Genomic DNA, 13003 nt, shown 5'->3' with positions numbered 1-13003 from the left:
TATGTCCATACATATGTCATTGACTGTACAGTATTTGCCATCAGATAATGTGTAAATTATAGTCTTTAATCCTTGGCACTCACTTTACTGTGGTGAATGAGGAATGTGGCCACACCATTTAAATAAAAGAGTCATGCATGGTCTGTTCTCACCTAATTACACTCCAAACTGTATTTCATGAATGCTAATATTTAATATACAAAAGGTTCAAAGGTAAAATAAGAATTTACTCACCGGTAATTCTATTTCTCGTAGTCCGTAGTGGACGCTGGGTACTCCGTAAGGACCATGGGGTATAGACGGGCTCCGCAGGATACTGGGCACTCTTAAAAGAAAAATTAGGTACTATATCTGGTGTGCACTGGCTCCTCCCTCTATGCCCCTCCTCCAGACCTCAGTTAGGGAAACTGTGCCCGGAAGAGCTGACATTACTAGGAAAGGATTTGGAATCCAGGGTAAGACTCATACCAGCCACACCAATCACACTGTACAACTCGTGATAACTATACCCAGTTTACAGTATGAACAATAACTGAGCCTCTCTCAACAGATTGCTCATACAATAACCCTTTAGTTAAGCAATAACTATATACATGTATTGCAGAGAGTCCGCACTTGGGACGGGCTCCCAGCATCCACTACGGACTACGAGAAATAGAATTACCGGTGAGTAAATTCTTATTTTCTCTGACGTCCTAGTGGATGCTGGGTACTCCGTAAGGACCATGGGGATTATACCAAAGCTCCCAAACGGGCGGGAAAGTGCGGATGACTCTGCAGCACCGAATGAGCAAACTCAAGGTCCTCCTCAGCCAGGGTATCAAACTTGTAGAATTTTGCAAAAGTGTTTGAACCCGACCAAGTAGCAGCTTGGCAAAGTTGTAAAGCCGAGACCCCTCGGGCAGCCGCCCAAGAAGAGCCCACCTTCCTCGTGGAATGGGCTTTTACTGATTTAGGATGCGGCAGTCCAGCCGCAGAATGTGCAAGCTGAATGGTGCTACAGATCCAGCGAGCAATAGTCTGCTTTGAAGCAGGAGCACCCAGCTTGTTGGGTGCATGCAGGATAAATAGCGAGTCAGTTTTTCTGACTCTAGCCGTCCTGGAAACATAAAGTTTCAGGGCCCGGACTACGTCCAGCAACTTGGAATCCTCCAAGTCCCTAGTAGCCGCAGGCACCACAATAGGTTGTTACAAATGAAACGATGATACCACCTTAGGGAGAAATTGAGAACGAGTCCTCCATTCTGCCCTTTCCATATGGAAGATCAGATATGGGCTTTTACATGACAAAGCCGCCAATTCTGACACACGCCTAGTCCAAGCTAAGGCCAAAAGCATGACCACTTTCCACGTGAGATATTTTAGCTCCACGGTTTTAAGTGGCTCAAACCAGTGGGATTTTAGGAATCCAACACACGTTAAGATCCCAAGGTGCCACTGGAGGCACAAAAGGGGCTGAATATGCAGCACCCCTGTAACAATGTCCGAACTTCAGGCAGTGAAGCCAGTTCTTTTTGAGAGAAAAAGGGATAGGGCCGAAATCTTGGCCTTTATGTATCCTAATTTTAGGCCCATAGTCACTCCTGACTGTAGGAAGTGCAGGAATCGACCCCCCTGGAATTCCTCTGTAGGGCCTTCCCGGCCACACACCAAGCAACCTATTTTCGCCAAATACAGTGAAAAAGTCTTGCTGTCACGTCTTTCCTAGCCTTTATCAGCGTAGGAATAACTGCATCCGGAATGCCCTTTTCCGCTAGGATCCGGCGTTCAACCGCCATGCCGTCCAACGCAGCCGCGGTAAGTCTTGGATCAGACAGGGTCCCTGTTGCAACATGTCCTGACTGAGAGGCAGAGGCCATGGGTCCTCTGAGAGCATTTCTTGCAGTTCCGGGTACCGAGTCCTTCTTGGCCAATCCGGAGCAAAGAATATTGTTCACACTCCTCCGTTTATTACAATTCTCAGCCCTTGGGTCTGAGAGGAAGAGGAGGGAATATATAGACCGACTGGAATACCCACGGTGTTACTAGTGCGACCACAGCTATCGCCTGAGAGTCCCTTGACCCAGCGTAAAACCTTTTTTATCTTTTTATTGAGGTGGGACGCCATGTAGTCCACCTGAGGCAGTTTCCATCAATTTGCAAAACTGCGTGAAGACTTCCTGATGAAGTCACCACTTTCCCGGGTGGAGGTTGTGTCCACTCCCTGAATGAACACTGCTGACAGTGCGCTTACTTGATTCTCCGCCCAGCGAAGAATTCTGGTGGCTTCTACCCTCGCCACCCTGCTCCTTGTGCCGCCCTGGCGGTTTACATGAGCCCCTGCGGTCTGACTGGATCAGAACCGGTTGGTCGCGAAGCAGGAACTCTGCTTGACTTAGGGCGTTGTATATGGCCCTTAGTTCCAGGATATTGATGTGAAGGCAAGTCTGTTGGCTTGACCACAAACCTTGGAATTTTCTTCCCTGTGTAACTGCCCCCCACCCTCGGAGGCTTGCATCCGTGGTCACCAGTACCCAGTCCTGAATGCCGAATCTGCGGCCCTCGAGAAGGTGAGCACTCCGCAGCCACCACAGGAGAGACACCCTGGCCCTGGGGGATAGGGTGATTAACCGATGCATCTGAAGATGTGATCCGGACCACTTGTCCAGTAAGTTCCATTGTCCTTGCATGGAACCAGCCGAAAGGGATGGCCTCGTATGATGCCATCATCCTTCCCAGGACTCGAGTGCAGTGATGCACTGACACCTGTTTTGGTTTTCAATGGATTCCTGACCAGTGTCATGAGCTCTCTCTATCGGGAGATAAACCCTCTTCTGGTCTGTATCTAGGATCATGCCTAGGCGAGGCAGATGAGCTGTAGGAACCAACTGCGACTGTGGAATATATAGAATCCAGTCGTGTTGCCGTTTCACTTCCAGAGAAGGTGATACGCTGTCCAGCAACTGCTCTCTTGATCTCGCTTTTATGAGGAGATCATCCAAGTATGTGATAATAGTGACACCTTGCTTCCGCAGGAGCACCATCATGCCCGCCATTACCTTGGTGAAATTGGTAATGACAATCCCGTACCGCAATTCTGAGGTACGCCTGATGAGGTGGATAAATGGGGACACGAAGGTATGCATCCCTTATGTCCCGATTCATTTCAGGCATGCAATGACCGCACTTAGCGATTCCATCTTGAACCTGAACCTTTTCAGGTATATGTTCAGGGATTTTAATTCAATATGGGTCTAACCGAACCGTCTGGTTTCGGGATTATAACATGGTCGAATAATAACACCCTCTTGTTGAAGGAGGGGACCCTTGACCACCACCTGTTGAAGATACAATTTACGAATTGCAGTTAACACTGGCTCCCTCTCTTGGGGGGAAGCCCGCCGGGTCCTCGGTGAGGGGGCATCTTCTCACAGTCCAGCCTGTATCCCTGCGATACAATTTCTATTGCCCAGGGATCTAACAGGGAGTGAACCCACTTGTGGCTGAACTTACGAAGGCGTGTCCCCACCGGGCCTAGCTCCGCCTGTGGAGCCCCAGCGACATGCGGTGGATTTTTGCAGAGGCCGGGGAGGACTTCTGTTCCTGGGGACTAGCTGTGTTGTACAGCTTCTTTCCTCTGCCCCCGGCTCAGAGAAGAAAGGACGCACCTCAGACTATCTTGTTTCTTTATTCGAAAAGCTGCATTTAATAATGTCGTGCTTTCCTAGGCTGTGCAGGAATATAAGGCAAAATATCAGAATTACCAGCTATAACTGTGGAGACCAGGCCCGAGAACCTTTCTCCACACAATCCTCAGCCTTCCATATGCCTCTTAAGTCGGCAACATCTGTCCAATGTATATTCTACAGGACACGTCAAGCAGAAATTGACATAGCTTTTGTCTCTAGGACCCAGTATACTCATGTCCCTTTGGGCATGCTTTATAATTATATATCTATCACTTAAGACAGCATCTTAAAATATTTATATGCATACTAGGGTCTCAATCTCTGCTGATAAGGTACCTGTCCACGCTGCCACAGCGCTATAAACCCATGCCGACACAATCGCCGGTCTGGGTAGTATACTAGAATGTGCACGCTATCTGCAGGATCCCTGAGAATAGCTAGTGCAAACAGGATACCCAAGGGGAAGATTCTCAACACATCCTGGCCCTAGTGAGGAAAGGATACAGCCTGAGAATTCTCTTGTGGGAAGCTGCCGTCTCTTGTCTGGAGATTCCCGCTCTTTTTCCTCATGAGAGGAGGGAAATTTACCTCAGCATTCTTCCCCTTAACATGTGTACTCTCGTGTCAGGGACAGATGAGTCATCAGTGATATGCAAATCATCTTTTATTCCAATAATCATATATTGAATATCTTTTAGCCCTCTTGGCTATAACTTTGCATTATCGTAGTCGACAGTGGAGTTAAACTCCGTGTCGATACTTTGTTATTTTGGATAGTGAACATAGAGAGACTCTGAAGGACTCTGTGACATAGGGACAGACCAGGGTAGATTTCCTTTCTGTTCCCAAACCTTTTGTGCAATAATTTTACCTCCGCACTTACACATATCCAAACAGGTGTCGGCGTTGTTGACGGAGACACCCTTCCACACACTTATCCGCTCTATCACCTCCTTAGAGGAGACTTTTACCTCAGACATGTCGACACGCGCGTACCGACACACCACACACACAGGGGATGCTCTATTTGAAGACAGTTCCCCCACCAGGCCCTTTGGAGAGACAGAGAGAGAGTATGCCATCACACACCACAGCGCTATATAATACAGGGATGTACACTATACTGAGTGATTTTTCCCCTATAGCCGCTTATATACACAGTTTTGCGCCTAAATTTATGTGCCCCCCCTCTCTTTTTTACCCTTTGTGTACCAGGATACTGCAGGGGAGAGCCTGGGGAGCTTCTTTCCAGCTGAGCTGTGAAGAGAAAATGGCGCCGGTGTGCTGAGGAAGAAGGCCCGGCCCCCTCAGCGGCGGGCTTCTGTCCTTTTATGTACTTTAATGGCGGGGGTTAATGCACATATACAGTTTATCAGACTGTATTATGTGCTTTTCGCCAAGTAAGGTAATCTAATTGCTGCCCAGGGCGCCCCCCCCAGCGCCCTGCACCCATCAGTGACCGGAGTGTGTGGTGTGCTAAGGGAGCAATGGCGCACAGCTGCAGTGCTGTGCGCTACCTTAATGAAGACCGGAGTCTTCAGCCACCGATTTTCAACTTCTCTTCGTTCTTCTGGCTCTGCAAGGGGGACGGCGGCGCGGCTCCGGGACCGGACGACCGAGGACTGGGCCTGTGTTCGATCCCTCTGGAGCTAATGGTGTCCAGTAGCCTTAGAAGCCCAAGCTAGCTGAAAGCAGGTAGGTTCGCTTCTCTCCCCTCAGTCCCACGTAGCAGTGAGTCTGTTGCCAGCAGATCTCACTGAAAATAAAAAACCTAACAAATACTTTATTTTCTAGGAAGCTCAGGAGAGCCCCTAGGGTGCATCCAGCTGTGGCCGGGCACAGATACTAACTGAGGTCTGGAGGAGGGGCATAGAGGGAGGAGCCAGTGCACACCAGATATAGTACCTAATCTTTCTTTTAAGAGTGCCCAGTCTCCTGCGGAGCCCGTCTATACCCCATGGTCCTTACGGAGTACCCAGCATCCACTAGGACGTCAGAGAAATATAAGTTTTTATTCCATCATTTTAATATATTCAGGCATAAAAACAGGTTTCAAAATGATAACATATTGGCATAGGTGTGCGCAGGGGGGTGCCTGGTGCGCACAGGCACCCCCTAATGTCTGGCACCCCGATCTCACATGCCTGATTCAGCGATCGCCGAGCAGGCTGATTACCGATTACTTGTCCCCTCTGCGCTGCACCCTGTCAGGACTGCATTACTGACCGGACGCCTTGGTTAATCAAGGGTGCCACTGACACCGGCTTTCAAATTCCCAGCTCCACCTCCATGTACAAAAAGAGTGTAATGTGACGTGATTACGTCATGCTGCTCGCACGCCCACCCGTCACACCCGCCATATACACACCTCTCTCCTTCTATGCTATGCCAACGTCAGCCACTGATGAGGATCAGCATGCAGCCAGCGTTCCTCTTAGGAAGACAAATTCAATACTGGCAGGCAGTCGGCAGCAGCATTGACACGTCACTCGTTTTTCCAGCAGCAGCAGTACTAGTCTGAAACTGTGAGTGTCAGTGAGTGACTGACTTGTAAGTAAGCTGCTGCAGCTTGCAGGGGAAAGAGAGGGTGAGCCAGAGCAGGCTGAGGAGGAGCAGTGTAATTGCAGTGAGTGCCATCAGGGGTGTTTGTTTGGTGCACACCACAACATCTGACAATGTAGCTGCTTTATTAGGATTGGTACAAAGGTGGATATTTTATATGCGTTGACCATCAATAGATGGTGCTAGACATGCCCAAAATGCGGTGCTAGACACACCCCTCCGAAGGTGCACCCCCTAATAAAATGTGCTGCGCACGCCAGTGCATATTGGATTTTTTTCCAGAAAATAATTGTTTTCAGTATTTATAAAAATCAATCAAAATAAATAAATAAATAAATAAATACTCATAACAAACAATTGTAAAATAAAAAATAAAGCACTCACTTCAATTGTTAGGCGCTTTGCAGAAAATAATCCCCTTCCTTGGTAAGTGAGGGCATTAGGATGTCATAAAAACAAATAATATTTATGTCACCAAATATGTTTTTCCTTTTGTTGTGTGGATGTGAGTGGACAGCTGAGACTGGGCTTGTCTTACTGTGTGGCAAAAAATAATATAGTGCAAATATACACAGACTTTATTAAATTACATCCACAGTATGACTGTCCTTGGCCAACATTGACTCACATGAGGTCAGCACCACTGTATTACCAATTTAAAATTGAACAGATAACAGACATGAAAAGTACACCTCCCCCCTCCCTCATCCCACCCCCAGCAGCTACATTCACGGGACCTTTCTGGTAATCCTCCAGTTGTGCTGCTTTTGAAAGCCCTGGCTCCTGCTCCTACTAAAATAAGCCCATCTCTGATGACATCGTCTTCTTCTCCTCCTTTCTCGACATCCACAATAAATCTATTCTTTATTGCCCTGTCTTCTCCACCTCCTCCTCAGATCAGCCAATCACCAATGGCCCTGTCTCCTTATCCTCATATTGGCCTGTTTTTGAAGGCCCTGTCTCCTTCTCCTCAGATTGGCCTATCTCTGATGGCCTTGTCTCCTCTTCCTCCTCCTCCTCCTCTTCTTCTGCCTACTCAGACCAGCCTATCTCTTATGGCTGTCTCCTCCTCTTCAGAGTGGCCTATATTTGATGTCCCTGTCTCCTCCTCCTCCTCCTCAGATCAGTCAATCCCTGATGGCCCTGTCTCCTCCTCAGATAAGCCCATTTCTGATGGTCCAGTCTCCTCCTCCTCAGATCAGTCACTCAATCAATCAATCAATCAATCAATCAATCTCTGATGGCCATGTCTTTGCCTTCTTTTCTGAACAGCCAATTCCTGTCTCCTCCTCCTCAGATGGGCTCTCTCATGGCCCTGTCTCCTCCTCCTCAGATCTAACAATCTCTGATGGCCCTGTATTCTCCTCCTCCTCAGATCAGCTCATCTCTGTTGGCACTATCTTCTCCTCCTCAGATTGGCCTATCTATGATGGACATGTCTCCTCATCCTCTTCCTCCTACTCAGATTGGCCTATTTATGGTGGCTCTGTCTCCTTCTCAGATCAGCCTATCTCTGATGGCCCTGTCTCCTACTCCTCAAATCAGTCAATCTCCAATGGTCCTACCTTCTCCTCTTCCTCAGATTGGCCTATCTCTGATGGCCCTGTCTTCTGCTCTACCCCAGATCAGCCCATCTCTGAGGGCTCAGTCTCCTCCTTCCCCTCTTCCTTCTCCTAAAATCATCCAATCTCTGATGGTCTTGTCTCCTCCTCAGATCAGTCAATTACTGATTGCCCTGTCTAATCCTCCTCTGCCTCCTCCTCAGATCAGCCCATCTCTGATGAAACTATCTCCCCCTCCCCAGATTGGCCTTTCTCTGATGGCCCTGTCTCCTCCTCCTAGGATCTGTCACAACTGAGGGCTGGTGAAGGTAACTGGAAGCCTCAGTTAAAGGGGCTGACGGGTACTGGAATTTAGGAGGAGTAGACAATGGAAGCACTGACAATCTTCTGGGAGTTGGAACAGGATATTTATACCTGCTGCATAGCAGGGATTGGTCTGGCAATTATGACATGGCTCCAGCAGCACTGAGGATAGGTGAATAGGTATCATGTGTCAAAGTCCAAGATGGCTGCGCCCATTAACAGAACCAGAAGGGGAACTAAGTACTGTGAAGCATGAGTACAAACAACAATGGTGGTGGAGGCCGCAGCAGCCGGACTCCACGTGCCCAGACGCGCACAGCGGCCACAGGGATGGAAGTGGCGGCCGGGGCCCACTGAGGACGCGCATCCAGCAGAGGACCACAGGCGCAGCAATGACAGCCGCGACGGAGCTGAGAGCGCTGCACCTCCGTGAGTACATTTACTGAGGAGGCCGCTGATACCAGCGCTGTAGGCAGTAACCATAACCATAGTTAAAGCCCGGCCCTGGCTCGCTGAGCCAGCCTCAGGAGACATCTGACAGGTAGAAAATGATGTCTCAGTACCCGGATCATGTCAGGATCATCCCACTGATAGCACTGTCTCCTTCTACTTGTCACAAAATAGAGGTTATCTGCATTCCCTAGCCATGCTTTAGCTCACCTCCGCTGCAAGCCTGGGTGCGATCCTTCAACCGGGCACTCCCCTGAGGTGTCCCGCTGCTCGCCGCGGTGCCCGTGACTCTGTACCATCTTCTCCCTGTCCAGCATCCATAGCGCCCAGCTCTGGCCGCAGCACGCCAAAGTTACCGCCACTCACCTCCATGGACAACGCCATGACAGTCTCCAGTCAACTGATCTTCCAGGAGTTAATCCGGATTAACTTCCGCATCATGTGAGCTGCTCATCCACTTAGCCGTAAGCATTGTGTATAAATTCCAGGTCTCAGCACTAGCAATCTGTCAGTGCTTTGGTGTCTCTCAGCCTGGAGTGAGCTCCAGAATCTCCTGCTGGTAATAGACTCAGTGCAGTTGTCATCTCCCGCACTCCCTGACTCCCTGGATGATGCAAAGGGCCATCGCTGCCACTACATCCTGGCATCTCCAGATTCACTGGAAGTCCTCCAGTGATCCAGAGGGACTGTCCTATAATCACTAGCGGCATTAGAAACTCTGCAGGTACCTACCAGCTTCCATTTAAACTGCTGCGCAAGGTAGCGTATCCCAGTATCCGGGAAACTTGCTACTGCTGTCTACCACCTTGCAGCTTTAACTTATACATTGTGCAGAATCACTGCATCACAGCACATGGGAAACCAATAGTGCTGACACTGCATTACACGGTGTTTGTAATTGCTGATGCCCTCAGCTTCTTCTACCCAGCCTTCAGTGAACTGTCTGCATTGCTGATGCCTTCAGCTTCCTCCACAACATTGCACTGGTTCCAACCAGTGATCTGTGAATCTCCTGCATTGCTGGCTCACCCAGCATTCCGTCAACTCACCAGTCCTCACGTGACTCTCCATAGGTGACAACCAAGCTACTCATTGCATTGGTGGCTTCCACCACCAGTGTTCCAGTACCCATAGCTGGTCACCTTTCCTCCAAGAGCCTACTGCCTGACTGCCACGTCTGGATGAGCAGATTATTCATCAAGCCAGCCCAATTCTGTCCACAGCGCTCAAAACCAAGACCAGTGTCCAGTTCTAGTCCGGGTTCACAAATAACCTCAGCCATGACACTCCTCTTCCTCCTCCTCAGATTGGCCCATCTCTGATGACTCTGTCTCCTCCTACTCAGAATGCCCTATCTCTGATGGAGATGCTTCTTCCTCCTCTTTGTCAGATTGGTCCATCTGTCATGTTTCCTGGGATCTTTCTGCCCTTTTTTCTTGATCCTCTGAGCCTAGGCATATCGGCTTTCTCTGAAACACACAAACAAAAGGGTCATTAGAGGTTTTCATACTCAGTAGCATATAACAACTCATATATAAGGCTAAATTATGTTTTAGGATCCACAAATTAGAGAATTAAAAAAATGTCAGGACTTAAAGCTCCAGTATAAAAAAATAAGATTTTACTCACCAGTAAATCTATTTCTCGTAGTCCGTAGTGGATGCTGGGACTCCGTAAGGACCATGGGGATTAGCGGCTCCGCAGGAGACTGGGCACAACTAAAGAAAGCTTTAGGACTACCTGTTGTGCACTGGCACCTCCCACTATGACCCTCCTCCAGACCTCAGTTAGGATACTGTGCCCGGAAGAGCTGACACAATAAGGAAGGATTTTGAATCCCGGGTAAGACTCATACCAGCCACACCAATCACACCGTATAACTCGTGATACTATACCCAGTTAACAGTATGAAATATAACTGAGCCTCTCAACAGATGGCTCAACAATAACCCTTTAGTTAGGCAATAACTATAAACAAGTATTGCAGACAATCCGCACTTGGGATGGGCGCCCAGCATCCACTACGGACTACGAGAAATAGATTTACCGGTGAGTAAAATCTTATTTTCTCTGACATCCTAAGTGGATGCTGGGGCTCCGTAAGGACCATGGGGATTATACCAAAGCTCCCAAACGGGCGGGAGAGTGCGGATGACACTGCAGCACCGAATGAGCAAACTCTAGGTCCTCCTCAGCCAGGGTATCAAACTTGTAGACTCCTACAAAAATGTTTTAACCTGACCAAGTAACAGCTCGGCAAAGTTGTAAAGCCGAGACCCCTAGGGCAGCCGCCCAAGAAGAGCCCACTTTCCTCGTGGAATGGGCTTTTACAGATTTAGGGTGCGGCAGTCCAGCCGCAGAATGTGCAAGTTGAATCGTGCTACAGATCCAGCGAGCAATAGTCTGCTTAGAAGCAGGAGCACCCAGCTTGTTGGGTGCATACAGGAGAAATAGCGAGTCAGTTTTCCTGACTCCAGCTGTCCTGGAAACATATACTTTTCAGGGCCCTGACTACGTCCAGTAACTTGGAATCCTCCAAGTCCCAAGTAGCCGCAGGCACCACAAAAGGTTGGTTCACATGAAAAACTGATACCACCTTAGGAAGGAATTGGGAACGAGTCCTCAATTCCGCCTTATCCATATAAAATACAGATAACCGCTTTTTGTATGACAAAGCCGCCAATTCTGATACACGCCTGGCCGACGCCAAGGCCCACAGCATGACCACTTTCCACGTGAGGTATTATAGCTCCACGGATTTAAGTGGCTCAACCCAATGCGACTTCAGGAAATCCAACACCACGTTGAGATCCCACGGTGCCACTGGAGGCACAAACGGGGGCTGACTATGCAGCACTCCCTTAACAAAAGTCTGAACTTCAGGCAGTGAAGCCAGTTCTATTTTGGAAGAAAACGATAGAGCCGAAATCTGGACCTTAATGGAACCCAATTTTAGGCCCATAGTCACCTCTGACTGTAGGAAGTGCAGAAATCGACCTAGCTGAAATTTCTCCTTTGGGGCCTTCCTGGCCTCACAGCACGCAACATATTTTCGCCATATGCGGTGATAATGGTTTGCGTTCACTTCTTTCCTAGCTTTAAATAGCGTAGGGATAACTTCCTCCGGAATGCCCTTTTCCTTCAGGATCCGGCGTTCAACCGCCATGCCGTCAAACGCAGCAGCGGTACGTCTTGGAACAGACAGGCCCCCTGCTGCAGCAGGTCCTGTCTGAGCGGCAGAGGCCATGGGTCCTCTGAGATCATTTCTTGGAGTTCTGGTTACCAAGCTCTTCTTGGCCAACCCGGAACAATGAGTATAGTTCTTACTCCTCTCCTTCTTATTATTCTCATTACCCTGGGTAAGAGAGGCAGAGAAGGGAACACATACACCGACTGGTACACCCACGGTGTTACCAGAGCGTCCACAGCTATCGCCTGAGGGTCCTTGACCTGTCGCAATATCTTTGTAGCTTTTTGTTGAGGTGGGACGCCATCATGTCCACCTGTGGTCTTTCCCAACGGTGTACAATCATTTGGAAGACTTCTGGATGAAGTCCCCACTCTCCCGGGTGGAGGTCGTGTCTTCTGAGAAAGTCTGCTTCTCAGTTGTCCACTCCGGGAATGAACACTGCTGACAGTGCTAACACATGATTTTCCGCCCATCGGAGAATCCTTGTGGCTTCTGCCATCGCCATCCTGCTTCTTGTGCTGCCCTGCCGGTTTACATGAGTGACCGCCGTGATGTTGTCTGACTGGATCAGCACCGGCCGGTGTTGAAGCAGGGGTCTAGCCTGACTTAGGGCATTGTAAATGGCCCTTAGTTCCAGAATATTTATGTGCAGGGAAGTCTCCTGACTTTTCCATAGCCTTGGAAGTTTCTTCCCTGTGTGACTGCCCCCCAGCCTCGAAGGCTGGCATCCGTGGTCACCAGGACCCAGTCCTGTATGCCGAATCTGCGGCCCCCTAGAAGATGAGCACTCTGCAGCCACCACAACAGCGACACCCTGGCCCTTGGAGACAGGGTTATCCGCCGATGCATCTGAAGATGCGACCCGGACCACTTGTCCAAAAGATCCCACTGGAAAATCCTTGCATGGGACCTGGCGAATGGAATTTCTTCGTAAGAAGCTACCATCTTTCCCAGGGCTCGCGTGCATTGATGCACCGACACCTGTATTTGTATTAGGAGGTCTCTGTCTAGAGACGATAACTCCTTGGACTTCTCCTCCTGGAGAAACCCTTTTTATCCTGTTCTGTGTAAAGAACCATACCCAGGAACAGTAGACGCGTCGTAGGAACCAGCTGCGACTTTGGAATATTCAGAATCCAGCCGTGCTGTTGTAGCACTTCCCGAGATAGTGCTACTCTGACGAACAACTGCTCCCTGGACCTCGCCTTTATAAGGAGATCGTCCAAGTACGGGATAATTATTTCGGCCATTACCTTGGTAAATACCTC

The sequence above is a fragment of the Pseudophryne corroboree genome, chromosome 2, assembly GCF_028390025.1.
Source record: "Pseudophryne corroboree isolate aPseCor3 chromosome 2, aPseCor3.hap2, whole genome shotgun sequence".
Classification (NCBI taxonomy): Eukaryota; Metazoa; Chordata; class Amphibia; order Anura; family Myobatrachidae; genus Pseudophryne; species Pseudophryne corroboree.
Note: the sequence above shows the minus strand (reverse complement) of the source record.